Raw genomic sequence first — 10,929 nt, 5'->3', positions numbered from 1 at the left:
GGAAATTGTGTAGAGAAAACAAAGGTTAAGGCTGTGTGCTGAAGAATTCAGACTGACATTCTGTCAAAGCTGTTCTAATGATTCTCTGACTACTTGGCCTCCCCACAAAGCCAGTTTCTCCATGCACGTCTCTGGGCTGATTGCCTACTTTCCCAGTCTAGACTTTTCAATCTCTACTAGATAAATGCTTACAACTAATTAGTCTTCCTGTCATTCTGTTGCTCCATCAACCGAGTGTTGGTACATTTCTATAAGATTCACATTTCAGCTTGTGCACACCTTACCACTTAATGGTCTTTCCTAACAGCATGTGGAGAATGAAAGTATTCAAGAAAAGAGTTTTTCCTTACTTGCTAACTTTCTAGGTGCACCACTGAAAATGTAAAGAAGTATTCAATATTCCATGAGCAGGAACGATATCCAATAATCTTGTGAGTCTATTTTATGTATAAATTGGTTGTAATACATGAGACAAAGCTCTCTTATAGCTTTGTTTTTACACAAATCAAAGTCAATACTTTCAAAGATGTGGATGCCAAAGAAATGAATTTAATCTGTCTAGATTCTAATCATGGAAACTGCTCTGGTTGCCTCACATCAACAGTGACTTTAGAAAGATCCTAGGAAAATAAAATAATCTCAGGTGAATAAAATAATCCCGGAAGAAACAGATAAAATCATGACATCAGGAGTTTTGCATTAGTTCTACAAATTAAACATCCATCTACTTTGTATAATTCAGTCTACTTATTTTGGTTGTGAGGGGAGGTAGAAAAGGGCTTGCCAATCTGAAATGAAATGGTAATCAGATTAGACTGGTTGGACATGCAAATATATGAAGCTACCACTTACCAAAATAGGTTGAAGGATGCTCTAGTTTACTACATATTAATTTGATTGCCTGCAACTTTCTAAAATATTCAAAATAGAAATCTTGCCTAATCCTATAGAAATTGGGATCACTTTAGGATTTGGATCATTTCAGGATCGGTCCCTATCATCAAAGCAAAATTAGATGATTGCCCCAGAGACTTGAAGGAATGACAGTGATAAAAGTGTGTGCGTGTGTTTATCCTGGATTTTCTATTTTCTAGCTAGCATAGTGGGAAATGCTAATCTTATTAGTGTTATCTTTTACTAGTGCTTGTAATTATGGTGTAACTGCAAACTGAACTGACTTACGAAATAGAAATGGAGAAAGCCCGATGTTGCAGCATCATGAGGTATTCCAGAATAATTGCACTAGTTCATATATTAAGATTTCCTAAAACTCCCTTGAGTTCAGGGCAGGGGGAAATCTGAAGTACCTCCTAGTTACATTGTTACAGTAAATCCACCTTTCCCAAAGCTTTATTGTGTTGTTTTCATTGTTAATTTATGTTCATTTTGGAGTTTGGATTTTTAGGGGAAGTGTGGCCATTAAGATTATATTGAAGGGAGTGTCATGGCAAAAAGGTTAGGAGCCTCTGATGTACCAGATTTCCTAATATGTATTTGTATAGAATCCAAGCTTTACTCCTTACTTTTCAAATGGATTAATGCTAAGAGGAAGGTTTCTTAAACATATTAACTTTTAGTAGAGCCTATCACAACATTTCTATCTATTAAACAGCTTGTGCTTTGTTCCTTTCCTATGCCATTCAGACCTTGGCTCCCAAGTTTATTTCTAAGCTGGCACTTTTTTATTCCTTGGAGGACAAGTGCTATATAAATGAAGGTGGGAGTTGACCAAGGGTAATTCTCTCAAGGTCTAACAGATTACCAGGAAAGCTCCTGTGAAGGAAGGGTGTCATGTAGCTGAAGTCAGAATCCTAAATGTAGCTTCTTCTCTGTTCTGTCATATAATCTGTATGCTGGCCTTTTAAGTGTGCTAAAGTTAAGAGGGTAGTTGCTTTCAGGACATAAAAGCATCCTAAATACTGAGGCTTAATTCACAGTTCATTAGTATCTTCATCTGATTCTGTTCTTACATGCAAGATCTTAAATGCAGAAATGTACTGGGGTTCACCACTAATATGACATAATTGTTTTTGCAACATGGCATATCCATGAAATGCAATCCAGTCTTGTCATTTATCATGGCCATATAAGATCAAAGAGAACAAGATCCAAGGGGATCTTTATGATCAGCCTTCCTTCTACTAAAGCCTGATAGAACTGTTGCTGTCAAGAAAAGGAGAACAGTACCAGATGTAGCTGTGCGTTTATGGTGCTCATTGCCTTTCACTCTCATTCCTACAACCTGCATAAGATTGAGTTGTAGTGTTATAGTTAGTTACCTTATTCTCTGGTATTCCTGGAAAATTAGGTTCAGAAGCTGCACAAGTAATTATCAACAGATACTATTTATCAGCAACTTTACTGATAAAGCTATAAACATCAAGGTTTTGTCACAACGTTATTTTATTTCAAAAATGAAATTAACAGCTCCATTCAGAGTGTTTGCTTATTAAAATGTATTTCATTTTTAAAATCTTACTTTTCCATTAAGTCCAAACTGAAGGCCAATAAGCAAATAAACTGCAAGTAGTTCCTCATATTTTGCACAGGACAGCAAATTTCTAAAGTTACTTTCCCAAAATATATCTAACGTGACTGGTAAAAGTAATCACATATGATCAGTTAGATTGCTGACATTAAAACTAATGCACTCTTTTGGAAAAACTTGATAGAGAATTTACGCACAGCTCTTCCTATACCTTATTACCATAATTGCAATTTGCAAAACAGAATGAATTGCTTGAAATTCTATTATGAGGAGGTCAATAATCTTATATAAATCCCATTGGGGAAATGAATATAGTTATTCTTACAGGGCTGAAAGATTAGAGGCTCTGACATGGTAAAAGCTACAAATTAAGTGCTTTAATTCAACTTCATCCAACTCAAGCACTCTTCTATAATTTTTAATAGAGAGGTGTCCTTGAAGGCTGGAGGGTAATGGGTGGTTGGGAAAGAAGGTCTTGAAGAGATCATTGGAACAAGCAGGAACTTTTGGAGAGCAAAGCAGAGCAGGGAAAGTCAGATGAGGAGGACATAAGGAACTGTAAATCCTTCAAGCTTAGAAAAGATATTGAAAGTGGGGAGGGAGCACAGCCAATGGCAGAGCACATACTTTGCATGCAGCAAATCCCAAATCCAATCTCTGTTACCTCTAATGAAAGGTCAAACAACAAAAAAAATTTGGAAGATTTACATTACACAATTGTCGGTTACTATCAATCAGGATAGACAATATTAGGAAAGATGGACCGATAAACTGAATTGGATAAATCTGCTTCCTATCTTACCCATATTCATAGGTACCTTGATTGCCCTCTGCATGACAAGAAATCCATCCTGGCCCTCACTACTATGAACTCTGGTAACCTTGAAACCAGATAGGATCTGCAAAGCTTCTGGCCTGAGTGGTACATCAGAACATTAGTATGTAAACAACTAATGTGAGACCATTCTGCAATTCATTACAATTATATTTCAAAAGAGCTCAAAATTGTATGATTCCCTTGGCTATAGGAATAGCAACAGAAAGCTTGGCAACTTTTTGCCTATTTACAAATGAGAAATAGACATACAAGCTGATAATTTGAATGGAACCCAAATAGCAGGAGTTGCTGGAAAAAATCTTGGTATTCCCTGGTCCTATTCAAACTATCAGTTCAGACAGGCTTTCTCACATGTTCTGAATCTAATTTCCCACCTTCATTCTTTTAATATCTGTAAGTGACAAAATTATATTTGTAACGTTTGGCTTCTGTAGTGATCAAAGTATATGACCTGATATAATATGCTAAGTGTTTCAATTCTTAATCCAGCAAATCTTCCTTCAAGTCTCTTTCCCTCATTCCCTGATTTATAACATTTCCATTCAATATTTTTGTTATCAGATGCAAAAATCCCAGTTTTCGTTATCAGATACAAAAAGGTCTAATCACCCTTTCCCACCATGGACAACTTCAGATGTACTGGCCTTATATTCCCTCATCTCTGCCAATGGTGCTGAGTGATTATCTCGGACCTGCCATGTTAGGGAGGTATTATTTAAGATTCAATTATTGTTATGTTTTACTGCTTATTTCTTGTTTCCTTTCTTCTTTTTGTTTGATGAATTGATAATGTGCCAGCAAATTGCTTTCAACTCTTAGTGACCACATAGATAGATTTTATCCATGACAATCTGTCCCTAACCTGGTTCTTTGGGCCTGTCCGAGTATACCCAATATAAATAAGACTATCCATTTTACTGCTGGTCATCTTCTTGTCTTTCTTTCCGCCTTTCCCAACATTAGAACCTTTTTCAGAGAGTTAGGTCTTTGCAAATTGTGTAAAATGTTGGATACTTTGAGCCCAGTCATTCATGCCTCAAGTGACAACTATGAGTAGATTTGTTTGATAATCCATTGTTCGTTTGTTTTAACAGTCCACAGTATTCTTAGGAGCGTTCTTCAATATTCCATTCTTTATGTCCACCTTTAAAATTTAATAAAAGCTACTTTGTGCAGAATCCTCTTCATTTTTGCTTTTGCTATTTTAAAGTATACTATACTCATAGGTAGTAAAAATTATTTCAAAATGCATTAAATTCTTGACAAGTGAAATTAAGATTTAAGATGTCTTAAAACAATTTGAACCAAATTTCTAAGAACTATATTCTAAATCCCTTTCAGTGGATCTAAGTCCTTATTATGTCTGGAATCTGGGTTTTGCTTCTTATGTCTGTATGAGATTTGTATGAGACTTATGTTACTTTAGAGTTTGGACCCTCCCTTTTTTTAAAAAAGGGCTCTTTTCTTGATTTTACTTCATAGTTTTAATCATCTTGAAAAAGAGGCACTTGCCATTAGACTTTGGCCTTTCAAACCTATATTTGGCCTTACACATTTTTAAGAGAATCAATTTTGAACAGAAGCATCAAGTACGTGATTCTCATCTTTACAATGATTGGAACACCATTCTCTACACTTGATGGGCAGGAGATCAGTTGACTGTCCAGCATCTTGTGCTAGCTGACAGACAGTCTTCTACTTGGGGGTGGGGGTTAATATCTTGCTTCTGTGTTCCTGGAGGAAAGATCCAGCAACACCACCATTCAGGATTAAATGTGCTCCTGCCAGTGGGAAATCCAAAGTCTATCATATATTTTATGATGCTGCCCTTTTCTGGAGAGTTGGTACTCAAGCTTGATAATACTTTATTGTTAAATTGCTCTGGCAGGTCAGTTGAGAAGAAATTGCTATTTATTTTGGCAGACTTGAACGCAAAAACCTTGACAATGCCATGTTTGGCATTATTGTATAAAAAACTTAGCAACAGGAGAGATTTATAAGTCATCAAGTGAAATAACAAGAGTTAGTAATATGTTAATGCCATTACAAGAATGTATCCTTGACATTTTTTTCCCTATGGGAATTTTTACATAAGTACTTGTTGCAAACAATTAAGTGTTACTGTACAACCAGCCTGAACATGTCTATGAAAAGAAACTAAACTCATGCCCCACCTTTCTATAGCAGGTTAATCTAGTTCCATGGAAGATTAGCTTCCTGCAGTTACACAGAATTCCCAAGCATGCAAGAGTTCACTAACCTATAAGTATGGTTCGCTTATACTATAATCCTAAAATAGCTCACAGTTCTAATGCTGTTCAAAATATGGATAGTAGAAAATGAAAATTGACTTGATTTTGTTAGGGAAATGGGCAGTCGATCCTATGCAACAATTACTGTATAAATTGCATTAAATCTACTAGAATAAATCTCCCAGAACTTTCTAATATATTTATGAATTTATGCATCAAATGTAGTCAAAATTACTGTGCTGAATATCAAAGAAAACACAAATAGTATACTTATGTCTCTTTGAAATCAATAGATGAGTTTAATGATCTGTGAATTGCACCAATCTAAATTTTCTGCTTTTTATATTTATTGAAACAGAAAATTGTATCCTGTTGACCCTAAATACAGCTTTGACTATTCCTCAGGATGATATCATCCCACCATCCTCACTGTGATTCTTATGTTTGCTCCAGTGTTCTGACTGCAGATGGGATACAATAAAAAATTGAGTAAGAACATCTGTAAACAAAAAGGTGAAAATTTTGGCCCTTTTTTTGGCACAGGAAAGCATGAAAGTATGATTGACAGACTATGGAAAAGAGATGTTCTTTCTCTTTTGGATTATTCAGATCCAAGATCAAGGGTCTCCATATATCACATCTGGGCTGCAGATATTCTTGTGACAACTAGATAAAAGTGAGGAGAAATGGCAGATGGACCTGTGCAAAGAATCATAAGTCATCCAGTGATGCGGGTTGGAAGGAGATTTAGAAAAAAACTACAAAATAAAGTACTTTTTCATACAGAATATTATTTTTCTGTGGAATTTATTATCACAAGATGTGGTGGTAATAGTTAAAAGAAATTGGATTCGTTCATTCATGGAGGAGAAGTCTTGTGAGAGTTTTTGGCTTGATTCAGCAAGTCTGTTCCTATATTTATTTTACCTATTTATTTCTTTTATAAGATGGAAGTTCCTGTCTCTTTCTGTGCATGGGTGTGTGTGTTGATGTCATTTTTTATTTAGGGGAATTTTATCATGAATGTTGCTCCTGACATCCTGGTTATTTCTGTAGATTCATAATTACTTTTCTTACAGACTGATGCCTGAAAAATTGCAGCAGACTTGCTTCTTGATTGCTTATCCTGTTAGCAACTTTAGAAATAAAACCATTCTGGCAACTGAACTGGATGGAGGTTAGAGGTTAGAGACTGGAATGGAGTTAAGGGCAGAGATCAGGAACTTCTGACTAGGCTGGGCTGAAATTTCCTGTTGGCTTTCATAGCTCTCTACTTGATCCACAGAAAAATATTATTTTTGTCCCCAGTTGCCCAAACATTGCTGTATTACTAAAGGACATTATGGGAATTTAAAGAAAATTTACTGGTAGCACTCTGAAGAAGACTATCTTAGTTTTGGTAGTTTCTTACCCTTCAAAGTTGACCCCTTCTGTTTTATATATGCACACATACTTTAGATTCCATTAAATTAGTTGCAACAATTGGTGAGTGCCAAGGCGGGACTTCTTTGATTTGGATCTAGATTTTCCCTCAGGAGATTTGACTGCCTCTCCATAAATTCAGTGTTATCCATGAAGGAAAAAACTACATATTAAAAGGATAATACATTGAAGTATGCTGAATCATTGGTAGATATAGTAAGGCTCCTGATCCAAGGACCAGATAGTAGAAGGATGGCAAGTGCACAGCTACTTGTACTTGTACCACCAAAGGATTGCAAGTATGAAGATGTTTGATAGCTGCAGGAATCTTCAGGATCAAAAATACAGGAATCTCCTGGTCATAGTTTATTTAAAAAATATTTAAAAGTATATCAGTAACCACTTTCAGTGTAGCAAAATGGTATGTGAGTCCATACCAGTTGAGCATCAGCCAGCAGAGAAAATGGGAACAGATAGCATCAAGAAAAGATAACATCCTTGGCCCATGTATTTTGATGCACTTGGGCTTGCATAATGGATGCAATGGAGTAATACAGGCATGATATTATCTGGATAGTCATGAGGCAACTTTCCCTTTGTCATGGTAGGAGAGAAGAAGGAGGCAGTAAATATTCTTATTCCTTCTATTGTCTTCTTAGAGGTTGCACTGGTTCTCTGATAGAATTGACAATCAGTCTCAGATTTTGTAAGCCCACAAAGGAGTATAGTTGCTTGTCAATGATCTGTAATTGCAGTAGATTGTTGGCTTATGGGCCACAGAGAGCCTTACAACATGATTTGTAGCCTTATTAGGAGGGTGCAAGACCAAATCCTGTTAGTAGATTGTATCAGGGTCATTATCAAGTAAATGACATTGAGTTGCTGAAGGTTGATAATGACAGCATTAGTAATTTTTCCTTCTCTGAAAGAAGTGATAGAGAAGATTGTTACTTCACTTTTTTTTTTAATGTAGGGATTTCTTGTGTTGTTTATTTTGCTTTTCTCCATAGATTGCTTTTAGCAGAATTTCCCCGTATAGCTCTAAATCAACATGACATGAGACCAGACATACAGGTCTCATTGCCATGGTTATAATTTGACTTTTATGAAGTCAGGGAATGGTGGGCTTTGGTGAGATTTTGATTTATATCACATCTTGGGCTTATTCAGCACAGGACAGCAGAGCTTTTAAAAACATTTCTTCCTTCCATTGAATTCACTAAATGAAGCTAATTGGAGCAGGAGCATTTAATTATATTAGCCCTTGATGAGGAGCAATAATTCCCAAATGTCTCTTTTGAGAGGACCACTGGAACATTATTAAAACCTTTTGTGGAATAACGTGTAAACAAACTGTTTTAAATGTTTTAACACAGTCACAGTGTTGTACCTTATGATTCTTGACTCTTGACGAATGTATCTTTTCTTTTATGTACACTGAGAACATGTGCACCAAGACAAATTCCTTGTGTGTCCAATCACCCTTGGCCAATAAAAAATTCTATTCTATTCTATTCTATTCTATTCTATTCTATTCTATTCTATTCTAAGGTATGAAAACTATTCATTAAATAATTCATTAAATGCTGACAATCTCACTAGCCAAAGTGACTCTGGGAGACTTATAAATTTAATAAATGTTTACTATCTTCTTTAAAAGTTTAATGATAACATAAATTTGGCTTCCAGCAGCCTCAAACAAATATGCAGCCATTTCTAATAAAGAATTGTGTTCATTCTTACTACAATAATAACTATGCCTTTACCAATATTATTTTGTCTACTTTCTTCTCTAGGATATCATCTACATAATCTTTTGAACCACCATAAGCCATAGATCAGGGTATAGATTTCCATAAACAGATAGGAACTATTGGCTAAAGGTATTAATTGGAGTTTGAAATGGAACAGGCAAGGTGATCTGTGGCTTTTTCCTGTGACCTGATTTCCTGCATCTCTTTCAAGGCCTCTGTTAAGCAATCCTTCCAATCAAAAAGATTTCTTGAATAAACTCTGAATTAGTAGAGATCTGTGGAGAGAAAACTAACTCTTTGGGAGGATTCTGTCTGCTAGTGAAAGATGGGCTTCCTTTAGCATCCCAATCCTCCTCCAATTAACTAGAATTAAATTAGCAATTATATCTTGGAGCTCATATGATTATATATTATGTATTGTATAAAATATACTTCAAAAGCATGAAGGAGTTTTGCAGATTTTTACAAAATCTTTGCAAAGGTTTGAAGTTTCAGACAAAACCCTTTAGAGCTTTGAAAAGACAACTGGAAATCATATTTCTTAGCAATATTGAATTTTCTTTCCCATCTTTCATTTGTATAAACTCCAATTAAATTCCCTCAAGGCCCAAAGTCAACATAATGGGACAAAGGTTGCAATCCAATGTATATTTGCATAATCCTCCTCACATTATGGTTTGGAAGGGAATTCAAAATGTTGCAATAAAGCAAATTATTAACTCTCTGTTTGGTGAAAAATATTAAGCAATTTTTGTGAGCTAATAAATAGTAACCTTACCAAATTAAGAGAGACCGTGCATTCTTATAAAAAAGATAGTGGAAACTTGTTAGACTGAAGCACTGTGTTAATGTTCTGAAAATGATTTCTAGTGTTTCATGGAAAAACAGATTGTGATGAAATCGTAGTGATATGTTTAGCAAACACTCAGTTTTCTCTTGGCTTGTTCCTTACATTTATAAAGATCTTCCTTTTCCATGAATGAATGTATTAAATTGGAAGCTTTCAGAGAAAACATAAGTGGGGAAAAATGGGAGAGAAGACAGTCATATTTCAAAATAGACTCTGCCTATTTCTTTATTCTTTAAAAAGCAAGGGATGGAGGACCATGAAATAATTTTCAAAATTGAAAAATAAATTTTCAACTGCCAGCTGTACTGACAGATAATAAATTTACAGAAAACTTAGAGAAAACTTAGAAAAACACTTGATTGGAAAAGATATAAAAACTTCCCAATTAAAGATCCCTCCTCTGGGACTTCCAGTTTGGGTCTCTTTAGTGACAGAGCGAAATCTGCGATCATGCGTGGTTTCGATCTGTGCTCGCCACTGGAGCGCCCCAATCCTTTGGATTCGGGGCTGAAGCCACCCCGTAGAGGTGGTGGAGAGCAGGGAGATTGCTAGCTGAGTGGAAGAGAGCCGCATCTCTCCTCCTTGGCTGGTCTAAACTCCCTTTCCCGAAGGTGGTTGCAGCAGTGGTCAGAAATGGCCACCTCAAAGAAGAACCTGACTGGATAAGATTGTGCAGGAGAAAGACAAAGAGGAAAGCGGGACAGACCAGGCTAAACAACAGAGAACATCTAAGCAAGGTACCCTGAAACTTTATTAAAAAAAAAAAAAAAGATCCCTCCTCCAAATATACAATATTTGTAGAACCAGGAAAAATTATTTACTTAAGATTTAAAACTACCACAGTAGACCTTAACAATGCAAAGAAGCTAGGTCACCCTAGTTGCCATGAATTGCAGGATTTTTTTTAATCTGGATTGGTCAATAATAGAATTGCTTGACTTTATGCTACTCTTGGAATTTATGCAGAAATTTTAGATCAAGGAATATGAAACTCATAATTAATTTTTGTAATAGCCTGAGCCTTACCTCCTCACGCTCCTCCTGCATCATAAATTGATTCCTATATACCGTTACAGTTTTGGGGGTTCAACTGTCAGAACAATGGATGAAATGTCCACATTTGTATCTAACTTTAAATTTACTGCTTACTGTAATATTCTAGAAAGTCTTCATCATTTTGATTTCAGATGCTGGTATAGTGGGCTTTTCCTAATTCTTGATTTAGTTCTTGAGGTTTTGTCAGCTCTAAGTTTAAATCCTTTCTAGAGTAATCTGAAATTTGAAAATGAACCCATTGAACTTCTTTGTGTTTGATAATTAATATA

The sequence above is a fragment of the Pseudonaja textilis genome, chromosome 1 (assembly GCF_049901715.1).
Source record: "Pseudonaja textilis isolate UNSWEBS1 chromosome 1, rPseTex1.2, whole genome shotgun sequence".
Taxonomy (NCBI): Eukaryota; Metazoa; Chordata; class Lepidosauria; order Squamata; family Elapidae; genus Pseudonaja; species Pseudonaja textilis.
The sequence above is the reverse complement of the archived record's forward strand: the minus strand, read 5'-3'. Positions refer to the sequence as shown.